The 25,035-nt window shown below is 38.4% G+C and overlaps 1 long non-coding RNA gene across 1 annotated transcript; it reads right to left on the minus strand.

Annotated features, from left to right (window-relative positions):
• On the minus strand, positions 1-23,583 carry LOC123581481. The gene is made up of 3 exons (XR_006703754.1): positions 23,540-23,583; positions 4,524-4,571; positions 1-3,201 (listed from the first exon to the last, which is right to left on the minus strand). It is a non-coding gene; the product is annotated as an uncharacterized LOC123581481 (long non-coding RNA).
• Between the last annotated feature and the right edge of the window lie 1,452 nt (positions 23,584-25,035).

Raw genomic sequence — 25,035 nt, forward strand, 5'->3', positions numbered from 1 at the left:
ATTTATTTTTCTCTGTCCGAATTATTTTACTTAGCATAATGTCCTTGGTTCATCCATGTTGTTGCAAATGACAGGATTTCCTTTTTTATGGCTGAATAAGATTACATTGTAGATTTACCACATCTTCATTACCCATTCATCTGTCCATGGACAGTCAGATTATTTTCATGTATTGGCTTTTGTAAACAACACTGCCTAGCTGCATTATTCATAATGGCCAAAAAGTGGAAACAATCCAAATGTCTAACAAAAGATGAATGAATAAACAAATGTATATGCATCAATGGAATATTATCTGGCAATAACAAGGAATGAAGACCTGATATATTCTACAACAGAATGAACCTTAAAAACATTATGCTAAATTAAATAAGCCAGTCACAGAAGACCACATACTATATGATTCCACTTATATGAAATGTCTGTAACAGACGAATCTATAGATACAGAAAGTAGTTTAGCAGTTATCTAGGGCTGGCGTGAAATGAGGACATTGGTTGGTTATAGCTAATGATTATGGGGTTTCTTTTTGGTGTGATGAAAATGTTTTAAAATTAGATTGTGGTGATGACTATACAATTCTGTGATTATACTAAATCTACTGAATTATACACTTTAATTGGGTGAATTGCATGGTATGGGAATTGTATTTCAACAATGTTGTTAAAACCTCTGTTGGTGTAATTCACTCCATAAGCAGATCTAACAAGAAAATCTGCACCATCATATCAATCAGTACATGATATTTATTATCAAACTGGAAGTGGCTTTAGATAATGTTATTATCTTATTCCAAAATAGTCTCTACACTGGTTACCAGCACTCTCATTTCCAAGTTAATTGAAGTGACCCTGCATTGCATCCAAATGCGGGCTGGAAAACTTTAAGCATGGCCCTTACCCAATAACAAATCATTCCACACCCTGAGACCCACTGTAGGACAGTGAATGCATTCAGAGGATACACTACAAAATCCTAGCCAGCCACTAGCCAAAAGGGCCCATCCTTGTCATTCCTGAGTTCCTCTCTAGTCCGTAGGAATAATGGACTCATGGACATTGCCAATGAGAAAAGACAAATGGATAAGAGGTTTTCAAAACTAACTTTGTCATTAAGTCAGGCTGGTCAGACCCTGTCCAGGATGTAAAACGCTAAGTCATAGATGTTAAATAGCTCTGTCAGGCAATTAGAAGAGAACATTCACTTTTAGGGCCTTGAGTTTTCCCGGAAGCCCCAGAAAGAGCCCGTTCTCTGATTTTCAGCTCACCTGACTCAGCTAACTTTACAGGAAATGAAAATGTGCCTAGGTTTTTCGTTATTAGGTGAGACTTGGTACTGAAAATAACTGTCAGTCTTCTTTAGCTTAAACATGGACTATTCAGGAGGCCTCCTGGAAGAATGCAGAAGATGGGAAAAGGAAAACAGCAAATAGCAAGTGGGGTAAAATTTTTCATGATGTAAAACCAAAAAAAATCTATCTAAGGCAATTTTGCTTTACTCTTCCAGAAAAAATAATGTCAAATGAAGTTAAACAGTTTGTCTAAGTGGTTAGATAGAGATCTGTGAAGAATTATGTATAGAGAAGTAGGGGTTCAGACTGCAAGGCAGGAAAGGACAGACTTTTTAAAGAAAAATTTGTGTAGGGAGGAATATTAATTCAGTAACTCATTCAGTAGACAAGGCAGAAGACCTTAGGTTACAAAGCAGTGACACATTTCTGACCTTTCTTCCATTCACTGAGGATGGAGATGAATAAATACATAGAGCATTTATGGGAAGAGCTAAGTCCTTTGGAATGGTTCTGGGAAGAGTCTGAGTTATTTAGAGGACAAGTGTCACCTTCAAGACAAGATGTATTAACTGTACTCCGAACTTCTTATAACTAGATATAGTGGCAACCTTCCCTGGTCCTCATTGTCTGGCTGGATAAGTGTGTCCCTCTTCTGTGTTCTGACAGTGCCCTGGATATACCCTTAGTATACCACTTAAATTATTTAAGATTGGTATTTTTTATCTGCTTTTATTACTAGACAGTGAGCTTCACAGGAACCAAGACATTGTTAGCATTTGTGTGATTTTCAGTTTTCAAGAGTGTCTTAACAGTTTTGAAGGTGGATATACTTCCCCATCTCTGGTAGACAGTGTTTCATTTTCAGGTATTCCATAGGCCAGTTGGCTCCTTCCCAGATTAGGTAATTCCAAGATTACCATACCTGGACTCTGCCGCCAGACCTTGTGGTAAATCAGACTGTAATGTAATACTGAGTTCTACTAGCATTGGGTCTACTAGCATCCAAAATGGATGCCTTATACAAAAATGTGCACTAGGGTGGGTTTAGTGTCATTACGCTGGCTTCAAGTCACATGTTTTTCAGATAACATTGTCACATGGATTGGAGATATTTTAAGTACACTTCCCCAGTCTGGCACCCAGGTGAGCTTTGTGTGTTATACCAGCCATCTGTATGTGAGATACCAAAGAAGAAAATTGCTCAGTGACAACCATAGGCCCTGAAAGAATTTAAACACCTTCCCTGTTGCCTATCTTCATGGGAGGGGATGTGGTGGGTGCAGGGTAATAATAGCCATCGACGAGTCTCATTTATATTTCAGATCATATACCCACATCCCAGATACCAAATCAGAAATTTTATTATGTTCTTTGCCTGTTCCAGGTCGTTAAACTTAATCCCAGATCTTGTCCGTCTTCTTTTTTTTTTTTTTTTAAATCTCTTTCTGTGAGTAGAACTTTTTAATTGAAACATTACAATGGATTGTCTGGATAAGAAGTGTGTTTTCAACAAATCTTTGCGTTATGATCTTTCCACTTATACCACTTAAGTAAAAGTTATAACAGACACAGTTTCTTTTTTCTGGACTGGGTATGTCAGTGCAGACACTATGTCAGCCTGAAAAAAAAAAAAAGAGACAGAGAGAGATAAATAAAGTCTATGGGTGTCCCCACACGGCGCCAGCTTGTTTGAGCCAGTCATTATCTCCAGAGTTATAAGAAGACCTTTTGGAACTCCCCCAGCCTCTGCTGCTAAGGCTCCTGGGATTAGAGACCAGAAGACAGAAATGCTCTGTTCTTTATTTCAGGAAGCACACATAGATGGACTTTGGAGTAAAGAAATAGTATTTGTTGAAACCTTTGCTCAGAGTTATAAATCTCTGTGCCGCGTGGCAGGGATGTCTCTGACTCTGGAACAAAGAACAAAGAGCATTTTAGTTAGTCACACTGAGGAAAATACCCAAGAAGCAGAAACCACAAGAGAGTTCATAACACACACACCCCCTCCCCTCCTGAAGGACCACCTGCTTTCCCTTTAACTCAAGTAGAGATTTCTTGGCACATTCCAGCTCCAAATCCCAGGTTTTGAAACAATAAAGCTAGTATCAGAATCATCCCCCAGGCTCTACAGATCCATGTTAAATGATGACGAATTTAGGCCTTTCATACAGCCATAAAACCTCAACGTAGCCAACAACCTGGAAGTCATAGTGTTTTACTTCATCATAGAAGTGATGGAATGACTAAGATCTAATGTCACAAAACCCCTCAGAGGTCCCACAACCCCCACTACACCTGGAAAGATTCTTTAACACATTGGTCTGATTCATAAATATAATAAATTTTCATTGTATAAATTTTTTTAAGTTTTTATTTAAATTCCCATTAGTTAACATACAGTATAATATTAGTTTCAGGTGTACAATATAGGGAAAAAGAAAAATATTTTCATAATCCACCACAATACATTTTGTTCACCATGCTCTGTTGTGATTAAAGAAAAACGAACATGCTAAATCTTACAGAATAAAAAAGAAAATTGTGGATTTCTACTTTTGATGTTTAAATCCTGAATTCTGCAACTTATTACATAAAACATCAAAGCATACTTGGACAGGGACCTTGTTCGAGATAGGGTTACATCACAATAGGTGTGAAAAATTGTGAAATCGAGCCAGCTTCAGGGGAGTGTGCACAGCATGACATTCTCTATAAAGATCCTGGCAGTGCCGAGAGAACCCTGTACTCATAACTGGCCAAATCCTGCTATCCTCACTTGCAGGGCACAGCCCATAATCGGTGGAGAGATTCCAGAGGTGTGTGATATTACCCCTGAGTTCTTATCACAGACACTGAAATTCAAGCAATTAAATTAGAGAGAAAGCAATCTAGAGTGGGTGAAAACAGAGTGATTGAGGTTCATGGATTTGTGTTGATCTTGCACTGATCAGGGATCCCTACAGAAGCTGCCAACTGCTCTCAGAGGTAAAGAGGCAGATCATAATGTTTCCTAACATTATGTGAAGTTATCTGGGCCTTGAAGGTGACAAGGAGGATAAGCTAAGTACTAAGCCAGGTTCTGTTGGCCTTAATTGCATGTGTTTATTGAGATTATATTTGGTCTCGAGTGTTCTTAAATTGTTCTGTAAACTCTGCAGACCCTATGGGGCATCTGAAGGCACGGCTACTCAGAAGGAATGTCTCCCTGCATCTGGGATTGATGGGTACACACCCTTGCCTTTTTCTTGTTGTTTTCCATTGCATTCTTCAATTTCCAACTCTGAAATGTAAAAGAAAAATAATTGACACCTCTCCTTTTTCATCTTTTCATCTTTCTGCTTTTTCATCTGCACAGTGAGAGTTGGTTGCATGGGGTCATCACCAGCAACTCTCACCTGCTCTGCATTCTCTGCTCCGTGGTTCTAAAGACTAAATGTCCTGCATCAGGCAGGGAGCAGTGTGATTACTACTCCATGTCAACAGTGCTGGCCCGTTGGAAAAGCTAGGCTATTTACTGTCTTAAACCAGCTACCTTGTCTCTTCTTTATCCTACAACACTGACAAGCCATAAACCCACTGAAACTGTCCCCTTTAATCTCAGGGCAAAAATTTCATCTTCTTCAAATCTCCCTGGGGAGCAGAGTGAAACCAAACCAACAGTGGTGTAGAAAGTTAACTGCCCCAGTAGTAGCTCAAGACTCCAGGTGAGTCAGGTCATATCAGACTTCTCCCCAGAGGACTGAATGAATGAAGGTTCTGAAATGGAATTGAGTAAGGGAGCCTGCATTCTCCAGAGAGCAAGGATGAAGGGGTCAAGAAAACAAAGATCTATCCCCAAACACCAAAGAACACCACTCCTGAGTAGTACAGATGCATTCAGTAGAATCTTTGCTGTAGAATCAGAGAATTCACTCAAAGAAACTATGTGAAGACAGCCAGTTTATCCCCCTGCTTTCAAATAATTAACAAGGATTCACTGAATCACTTCCTGCACCCTCAGGCACATACTGGGATGGAATCCAATGCGCATAACATTTTTCAGGACTTTAATTATCTCAAAGTATCTTTTGGTAATCTTTTTCAATGTCTCACCAACATCAGCCACCCAGTTAATATCTAACCTAAATCCTTTCTGCCACTTATTTAAGCCATTTATTTTCTTTAATACCTTAGGACATATGGGAGAATAGTAGGTATCCTTTTTGGGAATATTTTCTCAATGTGTGAGTTTTCCTTTTGCTTTGATTTCAGTGAACAGAGTATTGTCTGTTTAATTCTCCAAATAATAAAAAGAATCAGGAATAAAAAGTTCATATTTTTGACTTTTCCACATATTAGTTTTGTGACCTTGGGTGATCTTGAAACTTATATATAATTATATAGATATAATACTTACACCAAAGATTATTATAAAGGTTCAAAGGCTCATATATGCAAAAACAAATTGTGAAGTACAATAAAGATTCCAGATAGAGTAATTGTTATTCACCTGTCATGAGGATTAAATCAGAATAATGGTAAAATAATGTTGGGAGGATGTAGAGAAATCAGAAAGAAGCCTGTGTTTTGCTGGTGAGGATGTAAATTGGTGCTACATCGTGGAAAATAGCATAGAGCCTCCTCAAAAAAATTAAACACAGAATTACCATATGATCAAACAATTCTGCTACTGGTCATATACCCCCAAAGAACTGAATGCAAGGGTTCAACGGACACTTACTTGCACACAAACATTTATAGCAGTGTTATTCCCCATAGTCAAAAGTGGGAAAAAAACCCAAATGTCCACCATGGATGAATGGACAAGCAAAATACAGTGTATACACATAATGGAATATTATTTATCCTTAAAAAGGAAGGAAGTCCTGACACATGCTACAACATGGGTGAACCCCAAAGACATTATGCAAAGTGAAAGAAGTCAGACACAAAAGGACAAAGATCGCATGACTGGCGCCACTTGCATATGTGTAGTCAAACTAATGGAAACAGAAAGAAGAATGCTGACTGCAGGGATGGGGGAGGGGGATCCTGGGGAGTTGTCGTTTAAAGCATACAGAGTTTCATTCTGGGATAACGAACAAGTTCTTGAGATGGATGGTAGTGATTAGTTGTGCAGTAATGTAAATGTACTTAATGCCACTGAACTGTATACTGAAAAATGGTTAAAAGGTTAAGTTTTATGTTATGTATATTTTAGCATAATGAAAAAAAAAGAAGATAATGGTCACTACACGGTCCCCACTTGGCAGAGGATATGGGGGATACTATTTTGTTAGAGAGACTGGACAATACATAACACAATCCAGTCCAATGGGCAGCACTGTGTAATGGTGTAATGGGAGGCTGCTCTGAGAGGTGGAAGGAGGCTCTAGTGAGCATGTGGGATCAGAAGGGCCAGAGAATGCTGGCTTGTCATGGAGGTGCCGACGTAGTCTGGGCGTAGGTTTTTGAATGGCCACAATCAAAGCCTTAATTATTTTCAGGCCTAGGACGCATTTTCCCAGCAACTACCTCTCCTATCTCTCCCTCAGAAAGCACCCATTATCCTCCTGTTCCTACATGAACTCCAGGAACCCGTGTGATATTGTGTAGTGCCTTCCTGCCAAGAGACTGCCCAGAGAGTTAGAGACAGGCAATCTTCAACACCCATTTGAAACCAGGGGCTGGGAGAGTTATGACATAGAGAAAATCAAAAGGCTAGATACTGATTGACAAATTATCTGGGGTTAACTAAGATAAGCAGCAGTAAACCATTAATGTCTGCATTCTCCTCTCTGTGGTTCTAAAGAGTGCATGTCCTTCATCAGGCAGAGCTAGTGTGAGCACTACTCCAGGTCAACAGTGCTGGGCTATCTACTGTCTTAAAAGAACTACAGACATACTACCTTGGTGCTATAAGTACAAACTTTTTGGGGTACCAAAAAAGATGAAGCTCTGGTTTGGTAAAGACAGGAAAAGTTTATGGTGCTGGATTTTATAGACAGTGGTCACATCAGGCTGAGTGTTATAATGCGAAGCGTGTGGACTTCAGTGACAGACATAAGTTCAAATCCCAATTCCGTCACGTTTTACCATGTGAACCTCAAAATTATTTCACACTCTTAGCTTCTCATATAGCATAACAATACCTAAATCCTGGGTTTGTGATAAGATTGTGACAGTTTATATAATTTCCCTTAAACTTAAAGGGCAGTTTAATAATGAGAGTATTAGCAAAAAAAAAAAAAAAAACAGTTTTTAGAGAAGCTAGCTGTGATTGCTTCTGGATTATAATAAAAATAGCTAACATACATAGAACTAACATCATCCCCAGGACTATTCTAAGAACTTTAAATTTTGAACTCTTAACCCTTGGGAAAATCCTATGAGGCAGAGACCCTGGTTATCCTCACTTTACATCTGAGGAAACGGAAGCACAGAGAGAATAAGAAACTTGCCAAATGTCACAGAGCTGATAAATGTTAGCACTGGAGTCCATATTCTAAAGTGCAGTAATATAGACCAAAGATGATACTTGATAGTCCCCTAAGGAACAAATTCACTATGCATAAAAAGATGTTACTTTGATTTTAATAAGGAGGTGATCAGAGGGGACAAAAGAAAATGCATCTTTTTTTTTTAAATTTTTTTTTCAACGTTTATTCATTTTTGGGACAGAGAGAGACAGAGCATGAACGGGGGAGGGGCAGAGAGAGAGGGAGACACAGAATCGGAAACAGGCTCCAGGCTCTGAGCCATCAGCCCAGAGCCTGATGCGGGGCTCGAACTCACGGACCGCGAGATCGTGACCTGGCTGAAGTCGGACGCCTAACCGACTGCGCCACCCAGGCGCCCCAGAAAATGCATCTTTAAATCCCCATAGCAAATCATGTAAAGGTTACTTTATGGTCATACTAAGTTTCCATCCAGTAACTAATTCTAAAGATAAACATAATAAAGAAACCTAAATCACCATGTCATATTAATAAGATACTTAATTTTCACCTATAGGCATTAAAATATTTAAGGACAGAAATATTCCAATTTTCATAGCTTAAGGCTTTCATATTTTTTATTATTTTAGAATTCAAAAGTTTTAATACAGCTATTGTTCAATATGTACATTTTTCCAATTAATACTGAAAAAGAAATAGATTACCTATAAAGAGACTTGCATGGGTAAAACCCTACCTCAAAAATACCAAACATATTATAGAGGAATGTGGGATTGCTTTGGCTCCTCATTCATTACCCTGATATCAGTTACAAAAAGTAAAGTATGGCCCAGAACACTCCAAAATCCGGCTGGTCAGTGACAGGTATAAGGCACACAATTTCAGTGTTTATTACAGAAATCACTTAATGGAGAACTTTAAGAATTAACACACCAGTTAGCAAATAATAAAAGAATATTATGAATCAGTACTCATGGAATATAGGAAACTTCTTACCCCTGAATACCTTTCTAATTAAACAAACAAAAAATTAACAGCACTCAAGATATTAGAAAAAGAAAACAAAATAAAACCAAGTAGAAGGAATTCATAAAAATAAAAGTAAATATAAATAAATTAGAAAATGGTGACATTGTTAAATCAACACTCAACAAAATAATTATAATTTATTACACTGGGGGATTTAAGCATAATAATATTTCTATGATACTCTGGAGTAACCATCAGTTTTTTCTCTAGAGTTAAGTAGTTGTCAGATTTTTTTAAATAAAAAAACAGGGGTGCCTGGGTGGCTTAGTCGGGTAGGCATACAACTTTGGCTCAGGTCATGATCTTGTGGTCCATGAGTTCGAGCCCAGCATCCGGCTCTGTGCTGACAGCCTGGAGCCTGGAGCCTGCTTCAGATTCTTTATCTCCCTCTCTTTCTACCCCTCCAATCTCTCTCTCTGTCTCTCTGTCTCTCTCTCTCTCTCTGTCTCTCTCAAAAATAAATAAACCTTAAAAAAATAAAATAAAATAAGGGGCACCTGGGTGGCTCAGTCAGTTAAGCATCCAACTCCAGCTCAGGTCATGATCTCGCCATCTGTGAGTTCAAGCCCCACATCAGGCTCTGTGCTGACAGCTCGGAGCCTGGAGCCTGCTTCGGGTTCTGTGTTCCCCCCTCTCTGCCCCTCCCCCACTCACACTGTCTCTATCTCTCAAAAAAAAATGAATAAATGTTAAAAAAATAAAAATAAGAAATAAAATAAATCAGTACCCTCTCCTGATTAAAACAACAGTAAGTCAAGAATGGAAGGAAACTTCCCTAACTCAATACAGCATATCTTCCAGAAACTTAAATCCCCTGTCTTATTTGGGCAGATGCCAAAGTAGCTTATTTCTCACTTCAGTATTAGTCCAAGGAGAATGTTTCTGGCCAGGAGGCAACTCTCCTCCACACGGCCTTGTCCGTATTTAAAATCCTTTCATCTTGTGGCCCCATCTCCTAGAACCTCATCACCTATATATCCAGGCTTCAAAAAGGAGTACAAATGAGAGGTTTTTATGGGCTTGGCATGAAGACTGTTCACACTGTACTGGAGAGAACAGTAGTCACCTGGTTATGTAGAGAGGGGGGCAGGGAGATGAACTCTAGCTATGTGTCCAAGGGGAAAACCGGAAAATCATTTCAGTGGATGGTGCTCTCTGCCACAGTCAGCTTCTCTGGCTTCATGTACCTACATTTCTTCACACTCATCTCCTCCCCAAATTCCAGGCAGGTACTACATTCATCTCAAAGTTCAAGAACCCTGAGTGTTGTACAGTCCATCCATCAAATACCAGTTTGGTTCATTAAGGTTTGATGACCTATGCACTAAAAAATGTTAACTGCCCCTGCACACCCACCCACCCAAAACAAGGTAACGGAGCAAGGAAGGAAATTAGCAATAAAAGCTTTCATCTTAGAAAAGAGGGAATGGGACACACATCAGATATCACACGAAACACAAAATTAAAACCCTGATGAATCCATACCTAAACATGAAATATCTAATCACAAAAGATTGAACCATGAAATATTAAAAGGCACTATAATAAAAATAGGTTTCAATTATGTATTATAGGTTTCAATTCCTGAGCATTACACAACATCCAGAACTCTTAGAGTAAAAAATGGACAGGTTTGTCCTCATAAAAACATAAAATTTCTGTATCTCAGAAGGGACCATAAGCAAAATTAAAAGGCATTTGTAACAAATATTTACAATATAAGTATTGCTTACTGTCTCTAGTATAGATGAGAAAAAGGCAAACAACCCAAAATAAAAGTGGAAGCTTTGCCTTCCAGATAGGAAACTAATTGCAGACAGCGATGTTCTCTCCTTCCCCAATGATCTCTATATTTCTACTCTAAGCCTTACATTTCTTTTTTGAGTATGAGAATACATACCTTACTCTGTAAATTCAAAGAGAAATTTTTAGCTAATCAAAATTATGAGGGGCGCCTGGGTGGCGTAGTCGGTTGGGCGTCCGACTTCAGCCAGGTCATGATCTCGCGGTCCGTGAGTTCGAGCCCCGCGTCAGGCTCTGGGCTGATGGCTCAGAGCCTGGAGCCTGTTTCCGATGAAAAAAAAAAAAAAAAAATTAAAAAAAAAATTATGAAAAATTCCTGTGGGTCTAAAAATACACCAGATTAGTTTGAAGAAGGTAACAGCAGCCTGGAATTTGTTCTGAAGCTTTTTGGAAAGTATGCCACAGAAGATAGGGGCATCACCAAGCCTATCTCATGCCTCCAGGTGGTGGAAGCCAGGCTCGGAGAGGAGGCATTCAATGCAAATGACAGGGAAAGAAGTTGGGTACCCACACTGGTTGTGCCTGGTGCAGCCCGCTGTCCTCCTCCGCATCCATTCAGGCCTATTCTTGGGAAGGGGCCATGCTCAAGGAGAGTAGAACCTGAAAATATCCAGATGGAATGACTAAGCCCAGAATATTGGCTTCTAAGATATCCTACCCAGCACACACGCAGCCTTTCTCCTATTCTCACAGAAAACATTATGGAGCACAAACCTCAGTAGCTACCCCAATACCTCCCTGATGGCTGGCCATGGGACTAGAAGTATAAAGACTCCAACAGGGTATCCAAACCACAAAGATGAGCCCATAGCCAAAATCACCAACATCTGACATGAAGCCACCATGAAAAATAGATAACAAGCCAACAGAAGAATTACGATTATGAAAAATTAATAGAGTGATAAGAAGAAGTGACAATCAGGAACAGTCTGGTGTAAAACAAACCAAACATAAACCTTAGAAATAAAAAAAATGTAATTACTGAAATAAAAAATTCAGTAGATAGGATTAGAAGACTGGACCCAGCTGAGAAGGAAATGAGATATCTGGAATGAAGCACAAGGTGAAGAAAAGTTGAAAACTTGAAGATATATGGAGGAAAGTTCTGTATGTCATAGCATCTATCTAATAGAGAATAATGAGGATAAAAGAGAGATAAAATCTAAAAAAAATAATGGAATTTCTTCTTACAGTTGAAGAAGCATAAATCTTCAGATTGAAATGGTCCTTCAAATATAGAGCAGGATTGGGGCGCCTGGGTGGCGCAGTCGGTTAAGCGTCCGACTTCAGCCAGGTCACGATCTCGCGGTCCGTGAGTTCGAGCCCCGCGTCAGGCTCTGGGCTGATGGCTCAGAGCCTGGAGCCTGTTTCCGATTCTGTGTCTCCCTCTCTCTCTGCCCCTCCCCCGTTCATGCTCTCTCTCTGTCCCAAAAATAAATAAACGTTGAAAAAAAAAAAAAATTAAAAAAAAAAAAAAAACAAATATAGAGCAGGATTAAAATAAACACACACACACACACACACACACACACACACACACACACAAAAGTCAATTACAAAGGTAGTGACAATTCAGAATATTAGCCAACATTCTAAGCTATGAGGATAGGTACGAGGGTGAAGAAAAGTTGCCGAAGCTTCCAGAGAGGGTGATAAAGCGACTATTCACAGTCATTCTCATCAGATTTGACGTTAGGTGTTTCATCAACAGTATTGAATGAAGAAAAGACATTTGATAATACCTTCACTGAAAGAAAAGAAGTTCAAATCTAAATTTCTATATTCAGACATAATATTAATCAAATGTGAGAACAATATAAGATTTTTTTTCAAATACCCAGGAAGTCAGAGTTTTAATAACTCAATAGATCCTGTCTGAAAGCTAAGAGAACTATTAGAGACTCTACAGGAAAATGAATCCAAGATTTAACAACGAGCTGCAGTAGTTGCAGGAAAATAATACAACTACTTTTTCTATGAGACATAATTATAATTTTTTTTATTTTTTAATGAATTTATTTGGCGGGGGAAGGTCAGAGAGAGAGAAGGAGAGAGAATCCCAACCAGGCTCCATGTTCAGCGTGGATCCCAACATAGGGCTCAATCCCACGACCCTGTGATTATGACCTAAGCCAAAATCAAGAGTCAGATGGATGCTTAACTGGCTGAGCGACCCAGGTTCCCCTAAAATTATTTTTCAAAAACAAAATTCTGGTGTCAAAATTCAGATTATGTCAACATGGGATACAGAAGATGGAGGCGGGGATGCTAATGAAGAATTCAGGAAAATAAAAGTATTTGAAGATTTGTCAAAAGCTATTAGTAGGTATGGGAATGCAAGCTGGTGCAGCCACTCTGGAAAACATTATGGAGGTTCCTTAGAAAACTAAAAATAGAACTATCCTACAACCCAGCAATTGTCCTACTAGGCATTTATCCAGGGATACAGGTGTGCTGTTTCGAAGGAACACATGCACCCCCATGTTTATAGCAGCACTATCTACAATAGCGAAAGTATGGAAAGAGCCCAAATGTCCATTGATGGATGAATGGACAAAGAAGATGTGGTATGTATATATATATATATATATATGTATATATATATATATATATATATATACATACATACACGATGGAGTATTACTCGGCAACCAAAAAGAATGAAATCTTGCCATTTGCAACTCCGTGGATGGAACTGGAGGGTATTATGCTAAGTGAAATTAGTCAAAGAAAAACAAAAATCATGACTTCACTCATATGAAGACTTTAAGAGACAAACAGATGAACATAAGGGAAGGGAAACAAAAATAATATAAAAACAAGGAGGGGGACAAAACAGAAGAGACTCATAAATATGGAGAACAAACAGAGAGTTACTGGACCGGTTGTGGGAGGGGGGATGGGCTAAATGGGTAAGGGGCCCTAAGGAATCTACTCCTGAAATCATTGTTGCACTCTATGCCAACTAATTTGGAAGTAAATTTTAAAAAATAAAAAATAAAACAAGTTAAAAGTTAAAAAAAAGAATTAAAAAAAGTTAGTAGGTAGTGAGTAGCCTCACGCTGTTAGAAAAATATAAATGTAAACACTAATGATAAAAATTTAAGTAAGTGTAACCTCTTAGAAGCATAAAAATAAAATGTGTATGCTTTTCAAACCAGTAAATGAAAAGAGGAACAAAGGAAATCCCAGCCATCTGTGGAAAGGCTGAAGCAGAAATGAGAGAAAGGATGTTAAACTGCAACACAAAATGACATGGCAGGAATAAGTCTAAATACATCCAAAATAATGATACACATGAACTGGATTAGTCTGTTTTATAAAAGGTAAAATCGGTTGGATTTTAAGAATCCAGCCACGTGCAGCTTACCAGGAAAAGCCAAAACTGTGATTACTCTAGGCTTGAAAACATATTCCTGGCAACCACGAACAGAAAGTTGCTAACAGCGGCATCGGTATCACACACACCAGAATCGAAAGTCAAAAAGATTACAAGTTTAAAAAAGGATATTTCACATTTTAAATAATTCACCAGGAAGATCTAATAATCATGAACTTAAATGCTCCTAACATCATTTTGGAGTGCATGAAAAATTGGAAAAATCACAAAAGGAAATTAGCAAATCCACATCTGAGAGGTCTGTTAAAGTCTCCCACTACGATGTACCGTGAGTAACAATACAGAGGACTTAAATAATATAGTTAACAAATTGATGCTAATAGATGTGCATAGAACTCATACTCAATAGAGAATACACAATTTGTTCATTTTACTCAGTTAAAATTTATAAAAATTGGTCCTATAGAAGGTCAGAAAGGAAATTACAATAATCTTTTTTTAAAAAGACATATAGAGGGGCACCTGAGTGGCTCAGTCAGTTAAGCATCCAACTTCTGCTCAGGTCATGATCTCACAGTTCTTGAGTTCAAGCCCCACGTTGGGCTCTGTGCTGACAGCTGGAGCCTGGAGCCTGCTTCAGATTCTGTGTTTTGGTCTCTCTCTCTGACCCTCCCCTGCTCACACTCATTCCCTCTCTCTCTCTCTCTCAAAAATAAATAAACGTTAAAAACTTTTAAACAAAGAAGATACATAGAAATATATAGATCACTTAATTGAAAATAGTGTATAAAAACTAGAAAAAAAATTTTTAAGTTTATTTTTATTTATTTTGAAAGAGATATAGAGAGCAAGCAGGGGAGGGGCAGAGAAAGAGGGAGACAGAATACCAAGCAGGCTCCATGCACTGTCAGCACAGAACCTAAAATGAGGCTCAAACTCACAAGCCACGAAATCATGACCTGAGCTGAAATCAAGAGTCAGATGCTGAACTGACTGAGCCACCCAGGTGCCCTGAAACTAGATTTTTTTAATTGAATCCAGGCATCTAGATATTTTAAGTCACTTCTAAATAATTCATTGCTTAAAGAAAATGTCAACGTTGAAATTTCAAATAATTTAGAAATTAATGAAAATGAAAGCACCCCATATCAGAACCTATATGTTTTGTTCATGGAAAGATATATATGGCTTCACATGCATTACACATTAATCTAAGAGGCTAGGAAATAAACAACTCAAATAAGCCCATAAAAAGTATAAAGAAGAAATAAAAATAATAAAGGCAGAAACAGGTAAAATAGCAAACAACTCCATTTCCTCTGCCTCCTACCTCATTTCTTCCCTTTCCTATAGCAAAACTCTTCAAAACAATCATCTCTTATTGTCTCCAGATGTTCGCCTCCATTTTTGTAAGTCCTTCCAACCAGGGTTCCATCTTCAAAACTCCACCAAAATTTATCTTAAAGCCACCACTGTACATGTCAACTTTAATTTGGCCCAAATTACTGTTGAGAGTAAAAGGGAGTTCTATTAATTTTTATACCTGAAATAGGCATAGATTGGGGCATATGGTCACCCCACCTATCAGCAGCATTTAACTAGGATCAGTACATGGCAGAGAGTTCATAAAAATATTTATCAAATAGGCAGCATTTGTCAACTCCCCAAACTCCCCCTATTTTTTTCTTTTTCATTGTTAATTGAATATAATAAAAACCTTTCACAAGATTAATCAAGGGAAAAAGAGAAGCCACAAAAAAAAATTAGGAATGAGTTTTATACATGTAAAAGATAAAAGGAAATTACAAGAATATAACAATTTTATACTAATCCGCTGGAAAACCTAGAAGAAATGAATACATTTCCTGTAATACAAGTGATTAAATTTGACCTAAGACAGAATAGAAAATCTGAATAAATCAACTGTTTTAAAAAATATTTCCCAGCTGTGCTGTGGGAAATTAAGAAAATTACCTATATACCAACTGGGGCCAATGTAACAGGGCAGTAGGAAACCCCTTAGGGTAAAGCGGAAAAATTACATAGTAGAAAGAATATAGTTATTATAATGAAAGAAACCAGATTCAGCTTCATATTTCCTAGTTTCAAAATATATTATGAAGCTATAGTAATCAAAATAGGATAGCATTGGCATGAAAATGGGCACATAGATCAACAGAACAAAGAATCCAAAAATAAACTCCTATCTACAGTAAGGTCATTTAATTTACAACAAAGGAGGGGCACCTGGGTGACTCAGTCGGTTAAGTGTCCAACTTCAGCTCAGGTCATGATCTCACAGTTTGTGAGTTAGAGCCCCGCATTGGGCTCTGTGCTGACAGCTCAGAGCCTGGAGCCTGCTTCAGATTCTGTGTCTCCCTCTCTCTGCCCTTCCCCTGCTCATGCTCTGTCTCTCTCAGAATAAATAAACTTTTTTAAAAATGTTAATTTACAACAAAGGAGCCAAGATATACAGTAAGGAAGGGATAGTCTCTTCAACAAATGGTAATTGAAAAAACTGGACAACCTCATGCAAAAGAATGATACTGGATCCCTATCTTATACCATATACAAAAACCAACTCAAATGGATTAAGGTCTTAAATTTAAGAGCTGAAACCATAAAACTCCCAGAAGAAAACATCAGTGGTAAGCTCCTTGATGTTAATCTTGGCAGTGATCTTTTGGATTTGACACTAAAAGCAAAGGTAACAAAGGCAAAAACAAGCAAGTGGCACTACACCAAATGAAAAAGCTTCTGCACAGCAAAAGAAATAATCAAAAACTAAAAAGGCAGGGGCACCTGGGTGGCTCAGTCGATTAAGTGTCTGACCTCAGCTCAGGTCATGATCTCACAGTTTGTGAGTTCGAGCCCCGCGTTGGGCTCTGTGCTGACAGCTCAGAGCCTGGAGCCTGCTTCAGATTCTGTGTCTCCCTCTCTCTGCCCTTCCCCTGCTCACACTCTCTGTCCTTCTTGCAAAAATAAATAAATATTAAAAAAAAATTTTTAAACTAAAACTAAAAAGGCAATTTGTAAATCATATATATGACAAAGTGTTAATATTCAAAGTATATAAAGAAATCACACAACTCAATAGCAAAAAACAAACACTTCGATTTTAAAATAGGCAGAAGTGAATATTTTTCCAAAGAAGACATACAAATGGCCAACAGATACATGAAAAGGTGCTCAACATCACTCATCATTGGGTAAATACAAATTAAAGCCAAAATAAATTACCTCACACCTGTTGGAATGGCTCTCCTCAAAAAGAAAAGAGCTAACAAGCATTGGCAAGGATATGGGGAGAAGGGAAACATTTAACACCATTGGTAGGAATATAAATTGGTGCAGCTACTGTGGATAACAGCATGGAGAGTCCTCAAAAAATTAAAAATAGAATTACTATATGATCCAGCAATCCTACTTCAGGGTACATATCCAAAGGAAATGAAAAAAAGGATATATAAGAGATAGGTGCATTCTTGTGTTCATGGCAGCATTACTCACAATAGCAAAGATATGGAAACAACCTAAGTGTTCATCAACAGATGGATAAAGAAGATATGGGATATATATTCAAGGGAGTATTATTCAGCCATGAGAAAGAAGGAAATTCTGCCATTGACAGCAACATGGATGGCATAATGCTAAGTGAATTAAGTTAGACACAGAAAGACAAATACCACATGGCATCACTTATATGTGGAAGCTAAAAAGAAAACCAAACTCATAGAAACAGAAAGTAGAAAAGCGGTTGCCAGGACCGGGGATGAGCAGGGGTGGGGGGAAGGAATAGGGAGAGACTGGTAAACAGGTACAAACTTTCAGCTATAAAATGAGTAAGGATCTAATGTATAACATAGTGACTATCGTTAGTAACACTATATATTTGTTTTATAATTAAAATTTGCTAAGAGGGTAGAACTTAAGTGTTCTCACCATACATATGTGTATATATATATATATATATATATATATATATATATATATATAAAATATATACATAACATTACAATATATATTACACATAAAAATATGTGAGGTGATGGATGTGCTAATTAACTAGATGGGAGAAATCTTTTTAAAATGTATATACATATGTCAAATCATCACAGTGTACACTTTAAATATCTTACAATTTTATGTCAATTATAACTCAATAAATCTGAAAGGGAGAGAAAGAGACTAGGTTCAAATACTAGTTCAGCCTCTTCCCAGCTGTGTAACATTGATATGAACCTATCTTAGTAAAGGCTACCCATCCAAGATGGCCTTCACCATCATGACATTATCCTACTGACTCAGGTCAATGCCACTACTTTCCATATTGAGAAAGCAATAGGGAAGAGATGATACATCCTTGTGTATTCCTTCAGTTGTATTTTTATTTGGTTTCTGTTTTGAGGCCCCTATTTTGTGGGACTCTGCTCCTAAGTTCCTCACCTAGTAAGCAGACTTCAGTCAAAATGTATGTTGTATTAGGGACGTACCACTCAATCCCAAAGCAGTCTCAGCTCCCCTAATCTCATCTCTGATCCAAGACCCCCTTAGAACAATGTGGCAATTAAGACAAGACAAAACCAGAATATCCCTCCCTCCAGCTGCCTCCCTAAATGTTGCCCATGGTGCCTTCCCTTGCCAAGGCACCATTGCCTGTCTGTACAAGTACCCAGCCCCCTTCTGTTTCCTTAAGAATCCTCCTGTAGATGAGTATATGCTGATACGGAAGCATCAAAGCCAATATTTCATTGGTTGCAGAAGCTGTCACCATTCTCAACCATTAGCGCAAAAAAGGAAGCAATGATATCAAGACCTTATGGTGAGACAGACCCATCAGGAATTTTTTAAAGGGTTGGGGGTTATTTATGAAGATTAGTAAGTGTATGAGGGTTGTAGTGAGAAAATAAATGGGCACAACTTCCTTGGAGCAGAGGGTGATTCGCTGATATCTGTCATCACTTACCAACTGTGTGATGCTGAGCTTTATCTTCCTTCCTGGCAAAACAGAGATACTAGTACCTACCTCCTAGTTTTGTTTCAAAGATTACATGTGACAGAGGGTCCCACATGTAGTTAGTGCTTAACAAATTTTACCTCCTATCTTAATCAGCGTGGGCTGCCAGAACACAATACCACAGACTGGGTGGCTTAAACAATAGAAATGGATTTCTCAAAGTTCTGGAGACTGGAAGTCCAAGATCAAGATGCCAAGAAGATAACTTCATTCTAAGTCTTCTCTTGGGAAGGAGAGAGGGAGGAAGATGGCGGGCAGGGGCAGTATACTGAGAGACAGAAGGAGGGAGAAATATTGAGGGAGAGATACAGAGAGAGATGAAGAAGAGAGGGAGAGGGAGGGAGTGGGAGAAAGACTACTCTCTGGGTCTCTTCTCATAAATGCACTAATCTCATCATGAGGACCCCACTCTCATGATCTCATCCAACCTACTTACCTCCAAAAGGCCTCACCTCTAAATATCACCCCACTGGGGGTTAGAGCTCCAACAGATGAATTTGGAGGGGACACAAACATTTCATCCATAGCATCACCACATACATAAGCACAGTTTTAAGGAAGGGAAAGATACTTGCTCAGACTTTGGTTTCTATTAAAACAGATGTTAAGAAATCTATTCCAGGATACCATGTTTAAGCTGGGATTTCATTTTTACATTGGAGAATATATTCTAGGGTTTTCTTTTTATGCCCTGAGGCAGGAACAGTACCATCCTACCAAGCACATAGCAGGTTTATTATCCCTCTCAGAAGGTACAGAAAGAAACTGTTTCCTCTGATACATTTCAGAGACAATAAAGAGTTCAGGAATGGGGAGTTCAGGTGATGGGGCCACAAAGCCTACTGGGCTTTGGCCACAGGATAGTTCCTGTAATGCTTAACTAAAATTTGTCTTAGGCTTTCTTGGCAAACTATACAGGAGGTGGAAACACACCAGAGATCTTTCACACACCTGCCTTTGTTCTGGTCTGAATTTAGCCACCTTAGTACTAATGAGAATTTTCCATTAAAATGACTTACTTTAATCCCCAAATTCTAACTTTAAACCTTGCTAGGCTAAGCAGAAAAAAAAAAGACACTAAAGAGTACCTGCTGTGTTTCCATTAATATAAAGTCCTAAAACAGGCAAAACTAACCTTTGATGCTAGAAATCAGGATTACAGTTGCCTCAAGAAGGGCAGGAATTGAGCGGGAAGGGTCACCAGAGAACTTTCTGGTGTAATGAAAATATTCTATAGCTTGAGGGCTTATGCATTTGTAGAAATTCACCAACAGTTAAGATCTGTTCACTTCACTATAAGTAACATCTCAGTTATAAAAAGAGAATATATGAATTTAGGCTCTTTTGTATAAAGTTGAGTGTAATTATGAAAATTATGGGCATTTTTCCTTGAAAAGATCTGTCAGAAATCTAGATTCATGTCTTTATACAGTCTTCAGTAGCAAGCAGGAGGATGGATGGGATAGAAGCTACGTGCTCCTCAGGAACTCTCCCTGAATTTCTGTACCCATCCGTAAAAGAGCAGTTCTCTCTAGGAAGAGAGGGACAGTGGAAATTAACACTTTTTAAGGGGGTATAATCAGAGTTATCAAACTAAGTTTTTCTAGCATAGATATGGACTATCCCCCTATGTCACCCCCAAACATTGTCTTATGATGTTCCCTCACCTTAAGAACCATTCCAGAGTGTGTCACTCTTATTAATGGGAATGTTGTATCCCTCAGGTATGTTGGGTAAATCTGAATCTATGAGGTTGGGTCATTCAGGTATATCAACCTCTGCCTCACTTTGTTAATGACATCTACCAACTTCCCAGTTACCACTCTTCATTAATTGACAATGACAGGACCTGGATCTTTCTCTCTACCCCAGTTACTATCATAATTCTGGGTGATATCAAGGTTCATGTAAATGAGCCATCCAGAAACACGGACTTGGACCTCCACAATTCTAGTGGGTGTCACTTCTATTCTAATTGGCCAAGTCACATCTGGAATCTTACTAGCTGTACCACATCAGAAATTCTGAATTCCATTATTCTACTATGGGTCTTAACATCTTATCTTTCTACTTTTCTTGTACCTTTATTTCCATTAAACCTACTTTTTGACTGTAAGGACCTCCAGTTCTTTAATGCCATAATTTTTTCATACTCTATGGGGACCTTCTAAAGCTCCCTTGCCAACCTAGTCTGTGATAACATGACTAGTTGTCTCCATTACTCTTTACCAGCATCTTTAACACTTTTTTGTTAATATACTTTCCCTGCTACAGCAACTGTATGGTAAATCTCTAGCCCAAGATTGATGCAGCATTATTACTTATATGTCTCTTTACATATGCACATGTCCCTTAGCAACACCTATTGACCCTTTGGTTTGCTCTTGGTCAGACTGCTCTTCAACCTCCCCAACAATTATTCCAAACCTTTGCCATTCTCCCCAAAACTCCTCCCCTCAGCAGATCACCAAGGCTCCTATGTCATGGAGAAACTGAAATCATCAAGCTTACTCTCCATCACCTTCTTGCTTTTAGTCAGCAGTTTTAACGTACATTCGAGCTCACATTCTCATTCATATCTGTATCCTTGACTCCTTTCTCAACGTCTAAGAACATAAGGTAAACCTTAAGGTATCTAAAGTCAGTGCCTACACTTAACTCACCCCCTTCTGACTCCTTTGACACTTTATCGGCCATCTTCTTTTTTTTTTAAGTTTATTTATTTATTTTGAGAGAGAGAGAGAGAGAGAGAGAGAGAGAGAGAGAGATCACGCAAGTGGGAAAGGGACAGAGAAAGAGAGAGAGAGAATCCCAAACAGGCTCCATGCTCTCAGCACAGAGCCTGATGCGGGGCTCAACCCCACAACCATGAGATCATGACCTGAGCTGAAATCAAAAGTCAGATGCTTGGGGCGCCTGGGTGGCACAGTCGGTTAAGCGTCCGACTTCAGCCAGGTCACGATCTCGCGGTCCGTGAGTTCGAGCCCCGCGTCAGGCTCTGGGCTGATGGCTCAGAGCCTGGAGCCTGTTTCCGATTCTGTGTCTCCCTCTCTCTCTGACCCTCCCCCGTTCATGTTCTGTCTCTCTCTGTCCCAAAAATAAATAAACGTTGAAAAAAAAAATTAAAAAAAAAAAAAAAGTCAGATGCTTGACTGACCAAGCCACCCAGGCACCCCAGCCATTTTCTTTTTGCTCAAATATCAATCTCTTTCTTCCCACTTGTTCCTTCTCTTCAGCCTATAAACATGCTCATGTTAGTTAGGCTCATAATAAAAATAAATCATCTGGACCACATGACTTTTCTAGCTACTGTTTATCTTATCATCACCATCTTATTAAGATTGTGCTTTCTGGGGCACCTGGGTGGCTCAGTTGGTAAAGCGTCTGACTTCAGCTCAAGTCATGATCTCAGTTTGTGAGTTTGAGCCCCACATGGGGCTCTGTGCTGACAGCTCTGAGCCTGAAGCCTGCTTCAAATTCCGTGTCTCCCTCTCTCTATGCCCTCCCCTGCTCTCTCTCTCTCTCTCTCTCTCTCTCTTAAAAAAAAATAAAATGTTAAAAAAAAAAGATTGTGCTTTATTAGTATAACAATGGTTCTAATGGGTAAATATTGTGGGTATTTTAAATCCCAATTTCACTGGACCATAGAGAAGATTTAACTGACCACCTTAAAATAAGCACTCCAAAATCATAAGAGCTAATAAACAAGGTCATCAAGGTTGCAGGACACAAGATCAACATACAAAAATCAATTTAGAGGGGTGCCTGGGTGGCTCAGTTTGTTAAGCCACCGGCTTTGGTTCATGTCTTGATCTCGCAGTTTGTGAACTCAAGTCCCACATCAGGCTGTCTGTTATCAGCATGGAGCCTGCCTCAGATCATCAGTCTCCCTCTCTCTGTGCTCCTCCCCCTATTGTGCTCTCTCTCTCTCAAAAATAAACATTTAAAAAAATCAACTTAGAGATAGCGCCTTATACCTGTTAGAATGGCTAAAATAAAAAAGACAAGAAATAGTAAGTGTTGGTGAGGATGTGAAGAAAAAGGAACTCTTGTGGACTGTTGGTGGGAATCTAAAGTGGTACAGCTACTGTGGAAACAGTGTGGAGGTTCCTCAAAAAAATAAAAATAAAAATAAAAATAAAAATAATATACGATCCACTAATTCTATTACAGAGTACTTACCCAAAGAAATGAAAACACTGATTTGAAAAGATATATGCACCCCTATTTCATTGCAGCATTATTTACAATAGCCAAGATATGGAAGCAACCTAAGTGTCCATCAATAGATAAACAGATAAAGAAGATGTGGCATACATAAACACGTATATACAGACATACCCACACACATATACAATGGACTATTACACAGTCATAAAAAAAGGATGAGATCTTTCCATTTGAGACAACATAGATTGACCTAGAGGATATTATGCTAAGTGAAATAAGTCAGACAGAGAAAGACAAATACCATATTATTTCACTCATATGTAGAATCTAAAAAACAAAACAAATGAAAAAACAAACAAAAAGGCAGAATTTGACCTCTAAATACAGAGAATTGATTGCCCAGAGGGAAAGGGGATGAGCAAAATGGGTGAAGGGGACTAGGACAGACTTACAGTTATGAAATTGATAAGTCATGGGAATAAAAGGCACAGCACAGGAGATACAGTCAATGATATTGTAACAGCGTCGTATGGTAACAGATGGTAGCTACACTTGTGGTGAGCAGAGCATAATGTTTAGAGCTGTTGAATCACTATGTTGTACACCTGAAATTAATATAAGGTTGTATATTAACTATACTCAAATGATTAAAATAAAAAATTAATTATTTTATTTCTATACACGAGCAATGCACAATCCAAAAATGAAATTTGGAAAACAATCCAATTTATAGTAGTATTAAAAGAATAAAATATTTACAAATACATTTAATACAGTATAAAGTATAACATTTGTACACCTAAAATTATAAAATATCATTGAAAGATATTAAAATAAATGGAAAGACGTCTGATATTTAAGAACTGGAAGACAGTACTATTAAGATAACAAAACTCCCCAATGATCTCGATTCAATGCAGTCTATTTCAAAATTCCAGCTGGATTCTTTCAGAAAATTACAAGATGACTCTAAAATCCATATGGAAATGCAATAACCAAAACAATCTTTAAAAAGAATAGTGGATTTGGAGGATACATTTCCCAATTTCAAAACTTACTACAGTGTTACTGCAAACAATAAAGCGTTGTCCCGGCATAAGAGTAGACATAAAGATTGGGAGCAGAATTGAAAGTCCAGAGATAAAATCTCAAATGTATGGTCAAATGGTTTTTGACGAGAATGCCAAAAGATTTAATGGGGAAAGAACTGTTTCTCCAATAAATGGTGCCGGTATGGCTGCATATGCAAATGCAAAAAACGAATGAAGTTGGACCTTCAGGGTTCAGCCATACATGTAGATGTTGTCAACACTCCCAATCTTTTACAAAGAAAAACAACTGAACAAACTAAAAATTAATAACTTTTTCTTGGACTCGTGAGGGAGCTGAGGTTGCATGGCAAAGAGCCACCCAGAAAACTGGACATAGAATGGAATCCAGAGAGTTACTGAGATCTGCTTACCTGGAGCACTGGAGCCATACTTTGATAGGAACACTTTCATGCTAATTTCGACAAATCACTGGAGCTGAGTGTAGGCTAGTATGAGAGAAATAGACTCTTGGAGTCAGCGCTCTTAGGGGTCTCTCTTGCTTTCATGGGCTTTACTTCTCAGACCCCACCAGGTTCTCATGGTGAAGAGCCAAGAAAGATAACCTCATAGCTCTGACAGGCAACAAAGAAATTTTCTTTTTTCTTTTCTTTCTTTTTTCCTTTTTTTGAAGTCAGAATCTCTTCCATAACAAAGTCCTATTCTCCAGGGGAATGATTTAGCCAGATTTATGATACCTGGAAGAAGTACACTCCCCTGACTCCATCCCCCTGGACCCTTCCTTTCTTACTTACAGGATGGGGGGATTCTAAGAAGCACTTATGAACGTCACATCCCAGGGACCCAGGCACACTATAGCACTGAGATTTACCATACAATTACAGAGTGCTCCCCTTTCC

The sequence above is a fragment of the Leopardus geoffroyi genome, chromosome A3 (assembly GCF_018350155.1).
Source record: "Leopardus geoffroyi isolate Oge1 chromosome A3, O.geoffroyi_Oge1_pat1.0, whole genome shotgun sequence".
NCBI lineage: Eukaryota > Metazoa > Chordata > Mammalia > Carnivora > Felidae > Leopardus > Leopardus geoffroyi.